Source organism: Pteropus medius, unplaced genomic scaffold (assembly GCF_902729225.1).
Source record: "Pteropus medius unplaced genomic scaffold, Ma_sr-lr_union100, whole genome shotgun sequence".
Classification (NCBI taxonomy): domain Eukaryota; kingdom Metazoa; phylum Chordata; class Mammalia; order Chiroptera; family Pteropodidae; genus Pteropus; species Pteropus medius.
Window position 1 is genome coordinate 38,553,282 of NW_024351730.1, and position 20,954 is coordinate 38,574,235.

The window sequence follows — 20,954 nt, forward strand, 5'->3', positions numbered from 1 at the left end:
ATAGGTAGATATTATGTCTGCTTTCATTAAGAAAATCAGAACAATGCTGAGAGCAAAAGAAAGTAAAATCCTTTTAGCATTTCTACTTCAGATTTTTTTTCATGGCTTGTTTCTGTTTCGGCTGAGGAATTCTATTTTTCTTGAATTTACATATTGGACAAAATTAATTTGTTACAGAACTAGAATCTATGTGTTATTTGTTTCAGATATACACAATCACAGTTGTTTTATATAAAAATCAAATAAAGAGAATAGTAGAAAATAGAGTAGAAGTTTTAGGATGTGAGTCTGGGAGTGATTTAGTGTGTATTTTAATTGTGAGATTATCATTGACATGTTATGTACCAGAGTGAGTTGTCAGCAATATCGTCATTCATAGTAACAGTAATGTAATATCCATATTAATATTAACATTAATATTTTATGAATGATATAAAGTTATGTCTCCATTGATATTTGTATTAATATTTTAAATTAGTCACATTAACTATGTTAAATATAGATTCAGAAAGAAGAAAGGGGTCTTAGAGATTTTTGGTCGGCCCTTCCACCCACAGTAGGAACCCCTTCCATAAAATTCCATCCCTATCTTTCCTTAAATGTTCATGATGGAAATCTCACTACTTTATCATGCAATCTACTATACTGCATGAAAAAATATGATTTTGAGCTAAGCTCACCCATTTCTAGCTAGCAAAAGTGGTTGTGTTAAAAAAAAAAAAAGTGGCTGGAGAGAGTAGGAAGAGACAGAGTAGGGATCCTCAGGAAGTCCATGACTTGGCAGAGGGCCTAGCCAAGGGCATTAAATGCTGATCCAGAGAGGGAAAATTTAAAAACCACAAACCATATTGCTTCCCATGTTCCTGGCATCACTAGCTTCCCCCGCCCCAGCTGCTAGCTTTCCAAGAAGCTCGGGAAACTGTTTAACAAAATGTAAAGGACTCAAGTACTCTGACTTTTCATACTTTCTAGGTAGGATCAGGTCATATATTATCTTAGATTCAAGCTCTTTTTGTATTTTTGGCTAGTATCCGTTCATTGGATATTTAAAAATGTTCTCACTTCTGTCGAGTCATTTATTACACTGACTAAGGAAGGCTTAGGTGCTGTAGCCACACTGACTGGGTTCATATCCTGCCTCTTCCACTTGAGCGTGTTATCTAACTTTTCTGTCCCTCAGTTTCCTCATGTGTAAAATGGGAATAAAATAGTACCTACCTTATTATGACATCTCAGTGTGTTAAAATGTGTGAGTACTTAGTTGTGTGCCTAGCATATAGTATTTACTCAATACACTTGTCTTTTATTAGAGAAGTTACACATTTCAGCAATACTTATACATTCTTATATTAATAAGTGAGGATTTACTTACTTGTTATTGAGAAATTTAATCTCTTATTTTGTGTATGTAAGTCAATGCATTAGCAATGGGTTTTAAGACAGCCATTTAAGACAGTATGAGTCATGGGGAAAGAAAAAGATTTCTTCCTTCTGCTGAAATATTTCTTTCACGTGATTCCTAAAATATTCCCCCAAAGAGACAAACTTTTATTCCACCTTTAAAGAGAAATAATTTTAAAAGATACACTCTAGAATGTTACATAATACAGTATACCTTGATTTATAATAAAATATTAATGGTTGTCAGATTCTTTGTAGTTTTGAAAGGGTGAGATGGAAAAGGGAAAGATGCGAGAGTGAGGATAGCAATGAAGGGGAAACAGGTGGAGAAAAAGGGAAGCTGAAAGCACAGAAGCAAGCTCACCGCATTATTTTGTTTCTCAGGTCTGTCCTATTTAGCTTTATGTAAATTCCCAAAATAGTTTGAGTCCTGTGGAATTGGGAAAATGTCTTCCTTAATGGGAAATAAGCCTGCGAATTCTTTGAGAGTCCTTTCTCTCACTGCTCTGGCGTCTTCTCCTGGAATATTTGGAACTTCGAGATGATTTACTTTTATAATTGCATGAAAAAAGAAATTGTGTGTTTGCCCAAATATGTCATTCTACTAAACTTAGCCCCTCTCTCTTCTAGTCCTCAATACTTCTCCCCCAGTGGTCCCTATTGTTTTTAAAAGCACCACCATTCCAGGCTGCAAAGCACCATTCCAGGCTGCAAAGCACAGCTTCTACAATTCTGTCTGAAGTTTCTTTCGAGGCCGCTCATGATCTTGGTAGCCATATCACTATCTTGGTTCAGATTTTTACTCTTTATATGACAACTTCTAATTGATTTTGAGCTTTCGTTTCTCCCTCTCTACCTCTAAATGATTGGAAAATCTCAATCCACCATTTAACTCCTTTGCTGAAAAATTTCTAGTGCTTCCGTATCGCCTAACATGGAAAAATCTATTTCATTAGTATAGCTGGCAAGGTCATTCCGGAAACCTGCTTAGCCCAAGATTCACCTGCTGTACTTGCTCCTCATAACTTGGGTAGCAGCATTGAACTACTGGCTCTCCTTAAATGCATTATGCTTTTTCATACTGTTCTCTCTGCTTAGAATGCTTATTCTCTTTTTAACCACCCTTTGGGCTCTGAAGAACCTTTAGGACCCTGATAAAATGTGACCACCGTGTGCAGTTTTTCCTGATATTCCTAGGAAGAACAGATTTTTTTCTTTACTCCAACAGTTAGCTGTGTGTTCATGTACTGATCACTGTACTTCTCACAGAATGGTCCAGTTTTTTAATTTTTTTTGATTTTTAATATCTTGTTTGTTCTTCTATGAGTTTCAAGAAGGGAGGACAGGGTTTGAATCTCAGGTACTCAATAAATATTGATTGTTCAATGGCTTATATCCCAGATTCCCCATCCCCACCTATTGAAATGCTACTTTCTAAGGCCCAACTCAAACAATTTCCCTGATGGCACCTTTCTGATTCTCTTCTACCCAGAATGTTTTTTGTTTTTTGTTTTTTTTCAAATAAAAACCTATAATAATTTAATAATTTCTTTATTCCTCTGATTTATAACTTTTAAATACCTTATAATTAAAAAATTACCTATTTTTTTGTAAGTTAACTAAATGGAATTTGTACAAGTCCTATAATCAAGAGATGTTTAGAAGGATATTTGCTGAACACAGTTAAGCTAGGGACAGGCAATCCTTAGTACAGCTTCTGAAAAGATATGGGCAGCCCAAATACTTTTTATTCCAAAACTTTTCCCATAATGTCTGATTTATTTCACTGCAGTTTGTGAGGACTGAAATTCTAAGAGGAAAAATATATTTGTTATTGGTAATGAAAAGTTATCACACAGTAATTCACATAGTAGAAGGGGATTCATTCAATCTGATTTCTTTTCTTTAAAGCTAGTTAATGTTGAAAGATGGAGATAGAAAATTTGACCACCAGAAGGAAGGTAATCTAGTTGCAGAGAGAACTTGGGGTGAGGGTAGAATGGCTGGATTCTACCTTGGCATTCTTGGGACAATAAATACCGGTACTAGGGACTAGAATGGAGGCTGAGCAAAGGAAGGGAGATGATGCCACAGACAACTACTATCTGTTTTGAAAATTTTCTAGAGTTATGTTAAATAGTACTTTCTTCTTCCAGTCTGGCACCAGGAACCAGAATGCAGAGTAGACCTGATAATAGTATGGGTCAGATACATTGAGGGGCAAATAGAGTTTCATGGGGACTTTGACATTTATTTGATGGGGAAAATGTGCCCACATTTCACAGACTCTTAATAAATGCTTGGAGCATCACCTGCTCCTAAGTGGGAGATGCATAAAATAAACTTATACACAATTTAATTTATTTCTTATTGGTAAATTCAAAGGATTATATATAATATCTAATGTAAAAGGATTTAATTGGAATAATTTAAGAGGAGGGAGGAGGAGCTGAAAGAAAACGGTAGGCTAAGAATTAAACAGACGGTAGAAATAGATGTGAAGAACTTTGTAAAAAAGCTATGCGAAAGTGAAATTGTATTATATTATTTAAATCACACGTTTGATGGTAATCCGTCAATATATTTGGACGATTGGAAACATTTTACAAAAGGAGGAAATTAATTCTGGGGGATAGGCAGCTGAAAAGGATTGGGAGGAAAAAAATATTTGGGAGTCATTAGATATCTCCCTGGGAGATAGAGTTGGCAAAATGGCTGATTTTAAAAGGTTAACTATTCTCCTGAAGTCTCCCGAAAGACTGTAGAGTAGCTTCATTTTATTTACTTTCTTAGAAAATGTTTCAACACTTAAAAATTTAGCAAGGAGAACACAAAGACGTTACATACTTTTCCAAACTAAACACTACTAATTGTAAAATATCATCAAATACAAATGGAAGCTTTTTTGTTAGTATTTGTTTGCTTGTTTTTAACAGTTTCAAATTATTTGAAGAAAGGAAATATTTCATTTTCTTCGGAGGCCCAATTGTATGCTTCTGAGTTCCTAAACTCCCGTCTAGACCTGCAGGCATAATTTGGGGTGTGTGTGTGTGTGTGTGTGTGTGTGTGTGTACACATATATATATATATATATTTTTTTACGAGGTGTGTCAACATCTTACTAACTTCTCAAGTGTCAGTGGCCCTGAAAATTTAAATCCACTATACTAGATCATCTTTGGGACACCCAGCTCTCAATGTGCTTTTAATTCCACGGACCTTTGTTCTTTTAGGATTTATTTTTTCAGTTTTTGAAACTCCTCCTTACACATACATGAGTAAGAAAGCATCTATGATTGAAATGGAAATGATGCCCTGAGAGGCAGACTACATTTTGGAAGTTCACCCTCGATCCAGGGCTGGGGAAGGGAGCGATGTCGCGTGGCTCCCCAGGTCCGCGCGCCCTTCCTCAACACAGGCAGCGCCGCTGGGGCAGCTCCAAGTGCGTCGAGAAGTGTAATCCCTTCGCTAAGTACTTGGCTCTCAGTCTCCAATCACTAGTGGGAGCTGGAGAGGGCAAGTGAAAAAAAAATTCCAGAGGCAGCCGAGGAGCGAGAGGAAAAAAAAAGTCCGGCGGCAGCGGCGGCGGCGGCAGAGCGACCGCGGCGGCCAGGAGTTGACGGTGCGGTCGGCGCGGGGCGCGGAGTTGGCGCGGGGCCTGCGCGGGCGCCGGGACGGTTCGGGATCGCAGGGACTGCGGCGCCGAGGACGCCAGCGCCGTAGCGCAGCGGCGGGTAAGGCGCGGGCGGGCGCGGCGGGGCCGGTCCCGCGCGCGGGAGGCTCTGCTGAGCGGGCGGGAGCTGAGCGGACGCGGGGCCGACGCGGGGCTCGGCAACGTCGCTCGGGGCAGGAGCGAGCGCGCAGGAGCGAGGACAAGAACGAGCAGCACGGCCGTGGGGCGGCGGGGAGGGAGGGGTTCAGGCAGTGGCCGCTGGGCTTTGTGCGCGGGAGGCTCTGCTGGGACCCCGAGACCTCGTGTCCGCGCTGCAAGGAGTCGGCGGCAGAGGCGGGTGCGGGCGGGACACGTGCTCCGTAGTTGGGGAGTCGGGACAGCCGGCCCAGGGATGGGGCGGGAGGGAGAGTGAGACGCAGCCCGGGAATCAGGGAAATGGGAGGGAGCGCGCCGGCCGGGGACCAGGAGCCCGCCGAGACAGGACCCGAAGACGCCCAGCTAGAACGGAGCCACCTGCCTCGGACGCCTCCTGGGACCCAGCCTTGTAGCGGGAGAAAGTGCGCAGCGGGCTGATCCGCGCGTCCCGGACTTGGCTCTGTCTGCTGCTACTGCCTGTCTCTTTCTCTCTATTGCTCGCTCTGTCACGTTCTCATGTTTCTGTCCGTCTTCTTCTAGTCTCTGTCTTTCTCCTCTCCCCACCCCCTCTGTCTTGCTCTCCCTGGGTCTGTTTGTCTCTCTGTCTCCCCACCCCCTTCTCTTGTCTTTCTGTCTCTGTGTGTCCCTCCCTCTCTGTCGCCTTATCTTTGTCCCTCTCTGTCTCCCACACTCTTTCGTTCTCATTTGGAGGCTGCCTTTCTGCTTCTTGTCTCATCATCTTTCCTTTGCTCTGTCTCTCGCTCTCTGCGCCCATTTGTCTTCTCATCCCTGTTTCTGTCAGGGCTCGGTTCTGTCTGTCCCTTGCTGGTGTTAGGATTTTAAACATTAAGAGATCTTCCGGAAGTTGTCGGGTGCGGTGTCATACTCCTTTTGAGCCGCACCACTCCAGCTAGATTCGGGTCCTTCTCACTTGTTTTCTATACATTGGGAACACTGTGGCTTCCTTGAGTTATTAGAAATTGCTCTTAGTCACCGCTCCACTAAGGTGAGGTCAGTGACTGAGCAGCCACAAAGGTGCCAGTGAAAGAAAACAGAAGAAGAGAGTTGTTTAATTGCCTTCAATACATAAAGAGAATGTACCAAACATATCTGGAGTGAAGCACAAACACCTGAGTAAAGGTTCTTGAATTCTGGAAAGAAACACAAAAGTCTCCACCAATAATGAGAAAACTCCGCCAGAAAATATTTGAAAATAATTCGAAAAAGCACTTATGGAAATTTCTTGCTGTACTAAACTGATGCCAACTAATATGTTTTCTTACATATTTTTTAGGATCCTAGTGACAGCTCTTCTAATTATTGTTTTGGGAAAATTATGGGGAATGCCCTGTGTCAACTGGGACATTTGTTTTAAGAAAATATTCAATCTGTACTGTTACAACTTTTTACACTCTAGTGATCAAGAAGAATTATTTCTGACTGCAAAGAAAATAGGAAAGGATTTGTCAGTAATTTTAAAACGAGACATTCCAGAGATCAATAATTTCTTTGGAAAACTTTCACTATAAGGATGTTTTGAAGGATATTACATCTTAATGAAATATGCAAGTTATTACACACTTAGATCATTGTGTGATGCAAAAAAGGTTGGATGCTATAAGCAAATTGTAGTGATTTTTTTTTTTTTAATGGGAAACATAGCTGGGAAATTAATTGCTCTGATTTTCACTGTTTTCTTTAGTCCTGCATAATGTACCTTTGTTTTTAGCCAAATATGGCCTAGGGCTACAAAACTTGATACAGTGTGTTATTTGTCTAATCTGACTCACCATTTAGAAAACCACCTTTTCCTTTTGGTTACAAGATATAAGTTGATATGATCTCATTACTTATATACTAGGGTCTGCTGATGAATTTTAATGGCACTGATTTGTGATTTTAAATCAAAATGTTAGTTTTTGGTGAGTTAAAATCTTGATTTATGTCATGTTAGTGAATCATCACTATTTATAGGGGCTTTGCCACCTTGTCTGCCAGGTGCTGTACAGCATTTAGCTCAGGCAGGGTTGTCTGAAATTCCCGGTTAGATTATTGTCCCTGAGTGACGTGCTGCCTCTACTCATGGTGTGTTCATATATGTCCCTCGAAATGTTCCAGTCGTTAACATAACATTTATTAAAAGGAAATTGACTTAATATTTTCCTCATAAACTTTGAAAACTGTGTGAGATGGCCCGATAAATTATTTTTATTACAGTAAATGCTGATTTTATTATTTGTTTATAAGGCAGTTTAAAATGTGATATCTTTTGGTACATATAGCACTCTCCACTCTTCCTTAGCACTCAACGTATATTTATCATTCAAATATAAAATCAGTTGTCTTCTGGTCCAACCTAATAAAGCCTTTCCTGATTCTCATAAGCACCCTTATTGCTGCCTCTTGGGGGGCTGCTGAGCATACTTCTTTTGATGTTCACTTCTTCACTGTATAATTACTTGCTTGGCTCTTCCTCACTGGGCTGTTTTCTCATTGAGCTGAGATAGCGTTTCTTTTCTTTCCTTCTCTGAATTTCAGATGCCCAGCAGAGTACCTGGCATATGAAAAATACTCAAACAATACTTGAAAGATTATTCGTTTTCTTGTTTGTCTCTAACTTGTGATACTAATTCTTAAGGGAAATACATTAGCATGGTAATAATCACTGATCTTAGACTGAGGAATGAATGAGTCTTAGGAAGCATCTTATCGTACACATTAATATTAAAGATGAAGTGGCCGAAGCTCAAAGAGTTTGAAGACCATGCTCTGAAATAGACAGCGAAGTCACTGGACTGTGGAACCAAGACCTTGTGCTATTTTCACTGTCACAGTTCTTTTCACTGGACTCCGGCTTGCCTTTTTTCATTGGAAGTGGCTAAAGCTATTATTAGACTGTAACAATTGTCTAAACACTGACGATTTCTTCTCATGCCAGCCTATAATAAGAGTCTTGCATGACATTTATCAATTTGCAATAACTGATAAGCATTTGTCATACATAAGCATGGAGGCAACGTTTGCCTTTCAGAACATTGACTTCTAAGGTGCTTTTCTGTGCTAAGCATTGTTTTGAGTGCTAACTGTGTCATCTTGGGAAGAATATTTCTACCTGCAAAAACGATTTAAGCTCTCCTAAATTTTCTCCTCTACTTTTTGTGAGTGTGTTGAAGCGGGGTGGAGAGGAAACGAAGTTTGGACCAGATTAGGGGCTCTTTTTGAAGTTTTTCTTTAGGGACCACCAGTTTAACTCCCAGAACAACTGCAAATTCATCTGTTTCACATATCTGACTTCTCTGTGAGCTTTTGTTTCAAAAAAGGCTAACAGTTGAAAAAGTCTTGGAGACTACTTCACTTGATGTTTTCTGATCTTCTAGCTCTTGAATTTCATAATCAAGATAATTTCTAGCTCTTAAATCTTGGGATCTGGAGGGTGGTTGATAAAAGTATTAAGGATAGAAGGAGATTTTGCCTGAGAGATACTCACTTCAGGTTTCCATATGCTAAAATTGACATGATGGCAGAAACTGAAGTAGAAGTTATTGCCACATACAGAGGCAGGCTGGAATTCAGGGGAGGGAGGGGCCGGGGCTAGAAATATGGATTTAACAGTCATTCACATAGAATTAATGATTAAAATTGAAGAAAAGAAAACTTGTCAGGAATAGGATCTTGAGAGAAATAAATGAAGATTTAGGGGTGGACAAGAGGGACATTTAATGACACGTCGGAATCTTTGTTAAGCTCATCTATAGTATTAAGATAAAAAAAGATAATGCATGATTTACATCAGACAGTAATCCATTTTCATGACTTTTAGAATATCCATTGACATGCTAGTTATCTTAATTACATTCATTTTTGTTTAAATGTTTGAGTGCCTACTCTCTGCCTGGCATTATTATACACTTCGAGGACATTGCAGCCATCTGAGACACAAGATCCTTGCTGTCATTGAACTTGCACTCTAGAGAGTGGAATCGCAATGAACTATAAACAAGTACATGAGTAAGATTATTTTCAATAGTGAAGTTGTCACGAGGAAAAATAAGGGTGATATGACAGTGAATGACTGGGCTACTTTCTATGCAGTGATCAAGGAAGGCCTCTCCAAGGACATCCCTGAACAACAAGAAAAAGCCAGCCCAGTGAAGATCTGGGAGAATGTCCTGGCAGAGGGAACGTGAAGGCTGTCTCTAAAGCAGCAACAAGCTGGGCGCACACTGGCCTGTGTGGTTGCACTCAGGCAGTTGGGGGAAGTGGTAAGAATGAGGTCAGGGAGATGGCCAGGCCCTTACGAAGTATGCATTTTATCCAAAGTACATCTGATTGACCCACCCTGGAGGATTTTAAACAGGATTTTAAATCTGACTTAACATGTCTGTCTGCAGTATGAGCAAGAATGCTGAAGATAATGTGGGAGGCTTTGAGAAGGAACTGGTTGAGAGTTCCGTGGTTTCCCCAAGGGTGGAACCTGGAGAGATGGATCAAACACTGTTCTTATCACTGAGTAAGAGTCACTGAGTTGAATTAGGCTTTTTTTTTCCCTTTTTTTTTTTTTTTTTTTGCCTTGATCTACATTACAGCAATTCTCTGGTTCAACAGTTGCTTTTACTTTTAAATTGCAGACCTCAGCACCTCATAGTTCCCAGATGTCACATAAAATTTGCATTCTGGTTACAAGGGAAAGGAAGCAAGTCAGAATTCTCTAATCAGGTTTGAGTGTCATTTTTCTCTACCCCTCAGCTTTGAAAACGTTGCAAGCTTCTTGAAAGACTCCACTGTAAAGTTCACGTTGTTAGATCTGGAACTCACCCATCGTTGTACCCTAGGCCCTTGCAAAGAGCTAGTATACAGTAGACATTCAGTAAATATTTGTGGAATGCTGTTGGATGCAGTCTGCTAGAGACCCATAGTTTTCATTCATTTATTTTTCCTATCAACCAGTATATGGCTCCATGTGCCTTCAGCTTTAGAAGATATTAAGTAGCAAGTTTAGAAATGATTTTTCTGATGGTCGTATTTACTTACTGGCTAAAGGCAAAAAAAGATACAATCCAATATATTGCCTTATAACATTTCTTGCCTGGCTGTCTTGAGATAAACATTTTAGTCATTTTCATAGCAGTTAGATAGATATGGACTTAAACAAGTACAGACACATCTGTCACTAGTTAATTTGTTGATTTATGAATCCAAAATGATTCCAAGGAAGTCTGTAATGATGATGCCTTTGTCTAAATTAATGTCTTGATATAAATCAGTGAGTTTTATCTAAGTAATACACTTTACAACCATCTACAAAAAGTGCTAAATTATTATCAGTTCTTTTTCTGGAAACAAGCCACTATTCTGCTGTTGTCCAATAAACATTTAGCCATAATGATACACACAGTGGGGGAGTATCCCCACATTCCTCTTGTTGCAGAATGTAGCGCTCTACTTAAATGGGTTGCAAACTACTGACATCACATTTTTATGTATCTAGCAATTATCTTTCACTATTTCTTTAGAGCTTTTTCAGTTATTCAAGAATCCCTTCTGCATTTCTTTACTTTTTTTGCCCTAACCATTGTGTTGTATACCTGAAACTAATAAAAATGTATTACCAAAAAAAAACCCAAACAACAAAAAACCCAAAACAAAACAGAAAAGGAGTCCCTTCTGTATGTGGACGTCTTCTCTTCCCATCTAACTTGATTTCGCTAAAACCTCATGTGTTGTTCCCATTATGTTCTATGTCAGGCATCCTCCGTTTGCCTCTCCAGATCCACTTCTACCTCATGCTTTCTGCTCACAAGAACACCTGGGTGAACAGCTCTGATTTCCAGATGGCTTAGGGCATTGGGGAGCCCCAGCAGGGATTAGAGGGAGGTTGGAGAGAGGGTATTTATTCTCTTGGCTCCTTCTCTGCTAGATCAACTTGGGCTGCCTGTGTCCCTCACAGAAAGTCACTGCTCTCTTTAGGTAGCCTTCTATATATTACTCTGTCCTTTCAGATTCCAGTAATCTCTGGAACAGCTCTGCTTTTACTTCCCTGATTTACTCCACTACCATTCAAGTTCTTTTACATTCCTCCTCCTCTTCTTATCAGACATGGTAACAGTTAAGGCCCCATTTTCTGTTAATTCAGCTTCTGAAAAGCCTCCTTTTTTTGGGAAACCTATTGGATTGATAAGAGCATCTATCAATCTACTGGGCATCTACTTTCCACTCCAAATTTTATGCTTCTGTCTATGCACAATGGCACGGAAAACCTATGTTGTTATTATATAAATACTTTTCTGTCAACCAGTTTATTGGTTTCAACTTCTTACTTGATAGCCTGTATACCTTCTACGTATGTAATTTGGTTGTCTCATTCATTCTTTCAATCATTCATTAATCCAGTGCAAATTTATAGACTCATTAGGACCAGACACTGTGCTAGGCACTGTGGATACAAAAAGGCAGAAATGTATCTTTATTTGAGATGAGCATTGGGGAAGAGGTAGGAAATAAAAAAAACTAAACTTAATATTTACAAATTAAATTTATGATTAGTGCGGTGAAAGAAATAGTGTGCAGTGGTAGGGAGTAATAGAAAGGAGTAGCATTTGCTTGAGAGCACAAGCAACTGAAAGGCAGGGGTGTTTGTTTCTAAGTGGCTTTTGTTGACCAGCATATTATGCAGGCTCTTCAGGTGTGAATTTTAAAAGCTTTTCTCAATGATATAAATAATAACTCTTCTTGATAGGAGAATTAGAAATTTCAGGTAAACCTACAGAAAATAAATTGCCTTATACTATTATCTAAAATCGCTATTTTGATGCACACATATATATAACCTTTAAGAATTTTCTTGTGCATTTTTATGTATTTTTAAACAAAAATAAGATCTTGTTACTTGCATTTTTCACTTAACCATACATGGACAACACCATTCTATATCAATCTATTCATTTTGAAACATAATATTTAATGTATAATAATTTAATATAAAATCACAAGCTTCCCTGTCTTCCTTCTGGGTTATATTTATTAGAATTTTTAAAAAGTAAGATAGGCAGGAAGAAGAAAACAAAAATGATCAATAATTCTACCACACATACAATCTTTGAAAATTATGAGATACTTAGAACTTAAGTCATGCAGATTTTTATTTCACCCAAACTCCTTTAGATTGTAATGTCTGATAAAATTAATTAAATGACAACAGAAAGGGAAAATAATTTAAACAAACTTCTCTTGTTTAGTAATCACTTTCAAGATATTTTTAGGCCTAATACCATTGCTAGTTCTTTTTGTCTCATTATATATTTAGTGAAAAATTGGAGTTTGAGGTAGTATGAGCTATTTGACTAATTCAGATAAGCAATTTACATATAACAGTATGTTTTACTAGATTGCATTTGTTTTCCCAGTATGTTCCACAGAACAGTGGTTTTGTGGAATGCCAGGTGTGTAGCCAGCCCGAGAAAGATTCCGTGGGTGGCCCCATAGCCTTACTGGTTAACTGTGGGGACTCTGGAGTTGGCTTGGCTCGGCTCTGAATCTTGGCTTTATCATTTGTTAGCTGTGTGACCTTGGCCAAGTTACTGAAACTTCTGTGTCTCAGCTTCATTATCTGTAAAATGGGAACGACAATAATAGTGATTATAGGTTTGTTTGAGGATTAAAATAGTGTATATTTGTAAAGTGTTTAGAACAATGCCAGGCACATAGTAAATACCACAGAAGCATTGATAAGTAAATAAATGATCTAAGAAGTCTTGGAATTTTTTGTATTTTAAAACTGCAAGCTTTTCTGAGACTTTATTATGCTGGTGTGCATTGTGACAATCCTAAAAAGGAGTTTTTGACCCTTCTAGTTTTCCCTGCATATATCGCTGGACTAATATGCCTCAGAACATACTTTGGGAAAAGATGAATACAAATAATTGAATAAGCATTTAACCAGTGTATTGTCTCCCGAAAGAAAGGGACTGTTCTTATTGCCAGCATTTGTTCTTCTACCTATCATAGAGTAGGAACCAAACACAGCTCTTTTTTTTTTTTTAATTTTCTCCCTCTTTTCCATTTTAGAGGTAAAGTGAATTTTCTTTTTCATTACTCAGAGAAAGAATTTCTGCCGTTACAGATGTATCTGCTGGGAATTGTTGAACTCAAGGTTTACAGTGTATAATATTTTTAAAAAATCTACTTATTGTTATTTTTTCTAATCATTAAGAGTACATATTCATTGAAGTGAACCTGAAAAGTATAGGGAACTGTAACAAATAAAATAAAAATCGCTCTTCTAACACAAAGAAATAGCCACTATTAACATTTTGGGTCTTTTTTTTTTTACATGATTGGGAACATAATATAATATAGTTTTGTGTCCTGCCTTTCTTTTTCCATTGACTTTATTTATATAATATTCTCAGTCCAAGACATGCAGTGATTTCTGGCCTACAGATGATTGGTAATCTACATTTCAAAAGAGCTTCCTTCCTTACTTACCGAATCCTGTGGCCAGAGACAATATGAAAATAAAATGGTGTATCTAGAATGAGTTTCTCTCTTATTTTAAGTATTCTCGGAAATTGGAACCACCTGGTAAGCAGTTGGCAATTCTGTTTAAAAGACCTGGAGTAGGTGACCTCAGGTTGCTTCATTTTTATGAGTCATTCCAGTGTTCTAGCCAGCAGCCAGATGGACGCACAGGAATCCATGACCAGGCGGGTTTGGAGGCATTACTTACTCACCCTGAATGACTGTGAGTGAATTTATATAATGTTGAGATTAACTAGGAAATGTTATTCAGAGAAACCTGAATTATTCCAAAATAAATATAACTTTAATTTTTAAATAATAAATCTGTTTTTTTTTTTTTTTTTGGTGTGTGTTGGAGGTAGGGGTTCTAATAATATACTGATATGGAAGACAAACATTGTCTCTAAGTATTTTATCTTGTCCTATAATTTCGAATAGAAATAATATTGTATTTATATGGCAGTACATAAGTAAGAACTTCAGAAATACTAATTGTCATAAGTTTTACTCTGTGTACTTCATAAAGGATGGATGCTGTAGTGATTGGAATATATCTGCTCAGTAAGTCCTTTTCCATTCAAAAGTCCTCAACAATTTTGAATCCATCTCACTTGAGATTAAATTAATTATTCTTTAAAACACTTATCTTTAACATCTGCAGCAAATGAAAATATTTAAACTCTTTCTGAAGAGGAAAACCATGCTACACTGTTTAATTGAATTAAATTAGCTTTTCATGGAAATTTACCTAGGAGCTGGTTCTGGAACCAATTTGGAAAATGATCTTTGTATTCTGTGGCATTTATGTTTGATTATGTTTTTCTTAGTAATTCTCAATGGACCTGATTCACTCCTTGCTTTAGTCATCAAACCTTTGCAATTTTTGTAGGCAAATTAGGTATTTCCTACCCCATAATTATGCATATTTATGAAATAATGTATGCTTCCTCCTTATATATAGATGTTATAAGAAATTCTTAATTCTGTAACTTAATTCTGTAGCATTCTATAGACTATGTTAAGGCTGAGAGAAAACAGTCATATATAAATTAACTTCTTCCAAAAAATGTTTTGTAGAATTTAAGTTTTGACACCTTTACTGATAAAGGAAGAGCTGGTGTTTGTAAAAACAGATAATCCAAAACTTCTTATAAATCTATTGCCTGGGAGCAGTCTGTATTTAAGAAGCATCAAAGATTTTTCACACTATATTTTCTGCATTCTCTCTTATGCTGTAATCTGTTGTTTTACAAAACCGTGAAGAAATTGAAAATTGCTTACAAAAGCTCAATTTTCAAGTTTTTTTAGCTATAAAATTTATCCTTTATGATCAACAGCATAGGGACATTATTTTATATGCTTGGTACAAGGACTATAACATAATGCTTTTATTTTTTGAATACTCCATATTTAGCAGCTTAAAGATATTTGAAACATATTTAGCTTTTAAAAAAACCTTCGTGGTATCTGCCACAATCTGAATGTTAAAATTGGGCTCTTTTCTCCTCAATACTGTGAATACATGTATGTTCACTGCATTCTCTTTTACTCTCCTCTAACTACCTCCTCCCCTTTCCCTTCTTCCTTCTCTTTTTCTCTCTCACTTTGCGCTTGATTTGCAAACACCGTTTCCTCTGACCACTTTTTTGAGCTAGAGGAGGTTAAAACATGCTCAGTCTATGATCCTGACCCTCTAGGATACTTCCAGCGTCCTTACTAGCTTACCGTCTTCTGATGGATTGGAATTTTGACTGAGTTACCATAATTTGAATGATAATTGGTATTCAGTAGACATAATATTAAGATACTTTAATATTATCACAGACTGATAATAACAGTAAGACGTATTTCTATTTTGTTATGTAATCACTCATTTAATTGTATAATTTCATTCAAAGTGTTTTGATGGAATGTCCATGTTTTAAACATTTAAACAGATTTTCACAACTAAAAAAAAGCTGAAAATGACACAGACATATAGTATATAAAATATGTTGTAGATATCACTTCGGACTAAAAACTTTTCATTCCTTAATAGAATCTCTTTGATATACAAAAATCTGTAATTGTGTTATGTAGGATTTTCACTAAATACTCTCTAGCTCCTATTTTATTTGAAATTTCATGTATTTATAATTGTGGTTTGAAATTCATTATTATGTGTTGATCAACATTTTTCTGATAACTTACTAGCATGTAGCCTGACTTACCATGAGACTAAATTCCTTTTTTTGGCTCATCTTGCCTAAACCTGGAAGGTATAATGCAGTTTAACGATAATATTTTACATCTTTAGTTTGTGAATAATGTCTTTCTTATAAATAGAATTATTAAATATTTATGCAGTATGAATGAACTTAATGCTATATGTGTCAGAGAAATAGTGTCTTGCTCTCAGGGAAAAGATGTTTAAAATCACATAATACACTATCAAAAAATAAATGCAGAGCACAAATAAACTGAGTGTAGGAAAGACAAAATAAGTCAGTGAGAATATTTATGAAATTCCAGGTTGATGCAATCTATTATTCTGTCCTAAGGCAGTGCCATCAGGGGCCATGTTAAAGGAGTCTAGGATTGGTGTTCCGTGATTCCACTTTTAAAATTTACTGAATTTTAGTTTTCTTCAATGTAAACCACTGTTCTCTTTTTGGAACTGATGAGAATTTCTTTGTTTGGCTTCTTGGCTTTATATTTCCTTCCTGAATGAAATTATGTGTTCCAGTTGAAGTATAGCAGCCATTCGTTAGCTCTACATGTGTCTCGTCCATGCTTTCCATTGTTGTATAGAGGCTATGAGTCTTAACATCTCCAATGTTTCCTTGTTACTTCACTTTTATAGGCTTAAAGATTGCCGATTTTTCTTGTTTTTCTTCATAGGTCCTGTGGTCCACTTGATTATTTATTTTTATTTATTTATATTTTTATTTGTTTTGATTTTCCTCAGTTTCTAAATCTTTTTTGAATTAGAGTTATAGTTTTTTTTCATTCAGCAGTAGATATTTTTGGAGGGCTAGGCTGTGTTTAGACTAACACCGCACGTAGTATTATAGGTAAAGAAGAACTGTGTTTTTAAGTAGGATGAGAATAGTGGTTTTGTTCTTAGGTGATGTCGGTGCCATTGTTAGCTTTGTTGGCCATGGGAACACATCAGTGCAGTGACTTTCAAGCTCCTTGCTGTTGTAACTAAGGCTCATTATCCTGAGAAGTACAGTCTGTATATTTCCTCCCCTAATGCATAACCCCATAGTTTTCCACTTTGAATCTTATTAGATGTCCCCCTAGTAACTCATAAAATTTTGGAAATCTTGTAGGTTATCCCACTGTCTTGGCATTACACGTACTGGAAAAACTTAGTATCTTGCAGACCTGGAAAATTTAATTTACATTTCCTCTTCTACATCATTTATAAAGACGTTAAATAAGACCACTTCCAGCACCTTTGCTATTTATAGTTTTCCTGCCAAAGCAATGCCTTTTTTCACTGTATTCTTTGTTTCTCCAGTAAAAGTTAACCTAATCCTATGGTGACTCAGTTCTTTTTAATAACTTTTGTGGTAGTACCTTGTCAAGGGCTTTTTAAAAAAATGGAGTGGATTATATCCACTGGTTTCTCTCTTGAGGCTCCACTCAGCTTTTAATTTGCCAACACATGATTACCCCTGAAAAAATCAAAGCTAGTCCTCCTGCCATTACCTAAATTCTTCAGTGACCTTATGCTTTAGCATATATAGACCTCACAAATTTGCCAAATTTCTAAGAAATATTTATAACACTAAATTGGAGAAATTTGAAAGGCTGTGGATAAAAAAGGCGAAAGGGTTAGCATTGATGTAGATGGTTAAGCTATATAAGCAAGCAAAAAAAGAGGTTACCATGTTTGAGTCTTTCTTAGATTCCAATAAATATGCTAAATAAACCCATCTCATTTAAGATAGTAGTGATTGTCATCCATTTTACTTTTGAAGGAACTTAAGGCACAGTGAGATTCAGCAGGTGGTAGTCCAGGATTCTAATATAGGACCATCTGATTCTAAATCCATGTTTAAAGGATGGAGGCCTTATTAAATCCAGATTTTGTGTTAATTATTGATGACACAGATGACCAGTACTCAACCTTGATGGTCCATGAGTTTGGAAAGATTCCCAAGGGATGGAAGAGACCTGGGCATAACAACTGTATGGGATGGTAATTGCTTGTGAAAGGTGCTGGAAGAGCATAGAGAAAGGTTGATTATTAAAGAGCGTTTGAGATAGAGGCTTGGCTTATTGATCGTATTTTGAGAAGCGAGATGGATAGAGAAAATGTTTAAAAACTTTGAAAAAAATATATTTTGTACCTTAAACGGTATAGTCTCCACCCCTCCACCCCAACCTCTTGCCCTTTCAGTTATGGATCATATCTATATGGAGAGTACTGGCACTGTCTTTTTTAGAGCAGAGTTACCACATCTTCACTAAAATTGACTTCTCTTTGATCCACATTTTTGTGTGTGTGTGAGAGAAAGAAAGAGATAGTTAGCTAATTATGAGAGGCATTTAAGATGGGTTAAATGTAGTGGCATTTTAGTGAATTTGGGAAATCAAATAGATCAGGTAATTTGCTAAGAATACATAGATGCAAATGATAAAAAAAGATTATTTAAAATTGATCAATTTATCTGAAATGACATTTTTAAATGTAAACAATTATTTCGAAGGAAGTACCATACCGTATACCTAATAGTAAACATTCGCAAAAGTTCAGTTAATGGAAGGGACCAAAAGATATAAATTAAAAGCATAGTTTAAATCTTCAAACAGAGTTTAATTTTGAACCTCTTGTAAATCATTTTTTTCTAATATTTAAATGGACTTTAGATCATCATCTATAATAGATATATTACCTAAATTTTACCTCCTCTATTTTGATTTGTCAGTATATGCTAGAGTGAAATGAAATCACTGCTGCTGTTCTTCAAGCTGGTTTGCAACCTTCTAAAGTGACATTGTCTGCCTGTCAGACAGCTTGCTTTATATCCTTTCAAGTGTCTTTTCTAGAAGGAGTTATAAAACCTCTTTTTTTTGTTTTAAGCATAACACTGTTTTGTTTTTGTTTGTTTGTTTTCAGAGCAAAATGCAATGGGGTCTATTGGCTGTAGCCATAGAGTTTAGTCAAGGCAGAATTATTAAATTAAAAAAGAAATCTTTAGTTTCCAAAATAAAGATTAAATATGTATTTTACGTGGAGCCAAAGTACTATGAGGAAAGCAAAATTTAAAATAGATTTAGGCATTAAAAACAAAATGGTAAATTGAAAAAAACAACATTAAAATATTACGTATGTGTTAAATCAACACGTTTTGTTGTCCAGTGATGATCATTTGATTTTGCAAGTGTGTATAAATATCACAAAAACATACTAAGCTATAGTATAATTCATAACAAATCTAAAGCTTCCTTAGTGACTTCTTATATTCCAAAATACAATTTTTCCATTATGGAAAATTGTGTTTATGTTCAACATAAATAATCGGATATTTGTTTCACTAATGATCCAGATTATTTTAAAATCATGTTACTGGATTTAACGATGCGACCTCTGTTCTGCAGCCTATACTGTAGGCTTGTTATGCATGTCAAGGGTATTTCCTTTTGTTTGTTCTCATTTTACCTGCCATTTAGATCACTGAATGACCCCTTCATAATTTTATTATGAAACTGTATAATAAGGAAGGACTAGTTGATTATTTTTTACTTTAACTTTCATAATCTTATATAATTCAGATCTTCTTTGTGTTCTCATTTCTCAGGTCAAATAATTCTTGTTTAGCAATTTCTCATCACAGTAATGAATGGGATAGAGTAATATGTTTCAATACATTCATTGTTCTTATTTTAGCATTTTACATCTGTTCTCTTTTTCAGGGGAAGGAGGCAAGGAGTATGTTGAGGAGAATGATGATTGGGAAGCAGGAAAGGCCATAATTAGTTTTGGAATCTCAGACTGATCACTTAAATAAAAGATTGGCTAGGTTCTCTAAGGTCTTTCTGGCTCTGAAATGCTATGGTTCGGTAACCCAAGTTGGGCAATCTTATCATAGCTAAAGATTGTAGTATAGCTGTGGTTTCTTGAGAGCAAGACACCGTAAGTGTTTCATGTTTGTATTTTTTTCCTCAGGTGTTTTTTGAAATTTTGGAGACAAAGAATATTTATAAATTAAGTCCCAAACCTATCACCTCTGAGATTTTATAATTCTTTACATGAGAGGCTGATACTTAAAATTCACATAATTATACTATGTACCATTTTACATACTTTTATAAATAAACCTTTTACTTGGGGGTTGCAAATAATTTTGGTTAGTAGGAAGTAATTAGGCTTCAGTCAATACCATACTTTCTTGGAATTATTTTCTAAGAACTTAAGGCAGTTGTTGAAAACATTTTTGTTGAGAAGTCAGATTCAGTTTTATGTTTGTGTTGGATTCTAAGGCTAATTTTACTATACATAAAATATGTAGAGCATGCCAGCAATATGATAAAATAGTTTTTGTGATTATAACTTTCACTAATTAATAACAACTTTCTGTGTGCCTTATTGGTTACCTTTATTTCTGCGACTCCCCATTCTAAGTATTCTTTTTTAAAACTCTTTTTAATATAAAAGCAAAGACTAAACTAGTTTGAAATGTTGTACAATTACACTGGTTCTTTGTACGAGAAAGTAATGCCCATTGTATCTTTTCCTAAAATGTTTTTTTATATTGCTCTAGGATTGATTTAATGTTCAAATGCCTTTAAAATGTCCAGGATACTTGATATATTATTATTTTCAAGTTGATTAGTAATTTCGTTTTAAGGACTATATTTTCATACAGCAGTCAACTCTACTGTTGTTGTATGTGAAGATTTCAGTGGTATTTTCTAGATTATCCATAGCAACCTTTCCCTATAGTATGTCAGTATGTGTTAAAAGAATCTAGGCGAACAGGAAAATTGTTCTTAGTCAAGTAAAATTGTACTTTTACTAAGCTAAGTAAAATAGAGAAAACAAATCATCTGTGTCCCTAAAAATTCTTCCTGGACCGTTTGCTGTTAACATAAAGTAGGAAGCCTCCACTGAATACTATAGAGTTACTCGTTTCACATGAATTGTTTGCTCTTTTGGGTAAGGGAAAACAAGGTAACGAAAAAGTTGAAGTTCTTAAGAAATGCTGAAAATGTTCTTGGCCGTAGTGGATGGATT

At 36.4% G+C, this 20,954-nt stretch overlaps 1 protein-coding gene across 2 annotated transcripts in view; it reads left to right on the forward strand.

The window, feature by feature from the left end:
- Positions 1 to 4,987: 4,987 nt before the first annotated feature.
- Positions 4,988 to 20,954, forward strand: part of BMPR1B (bone morphogenetic protein receptor type 1B) — a 332,744-nt gene continuing 316,777 nt past the window's right edge. For both annotated transcript variants that reach the window (XM_039845744.1, XM_039845752.1), the window contains exon 1: positions 4,988 to 5,135. The gene's annotated coding sequence lies outside the window, so the exon portion shown is untranslated. The remainder of the gene's footprint in view (positions 5,136 to 20,954) is intronic.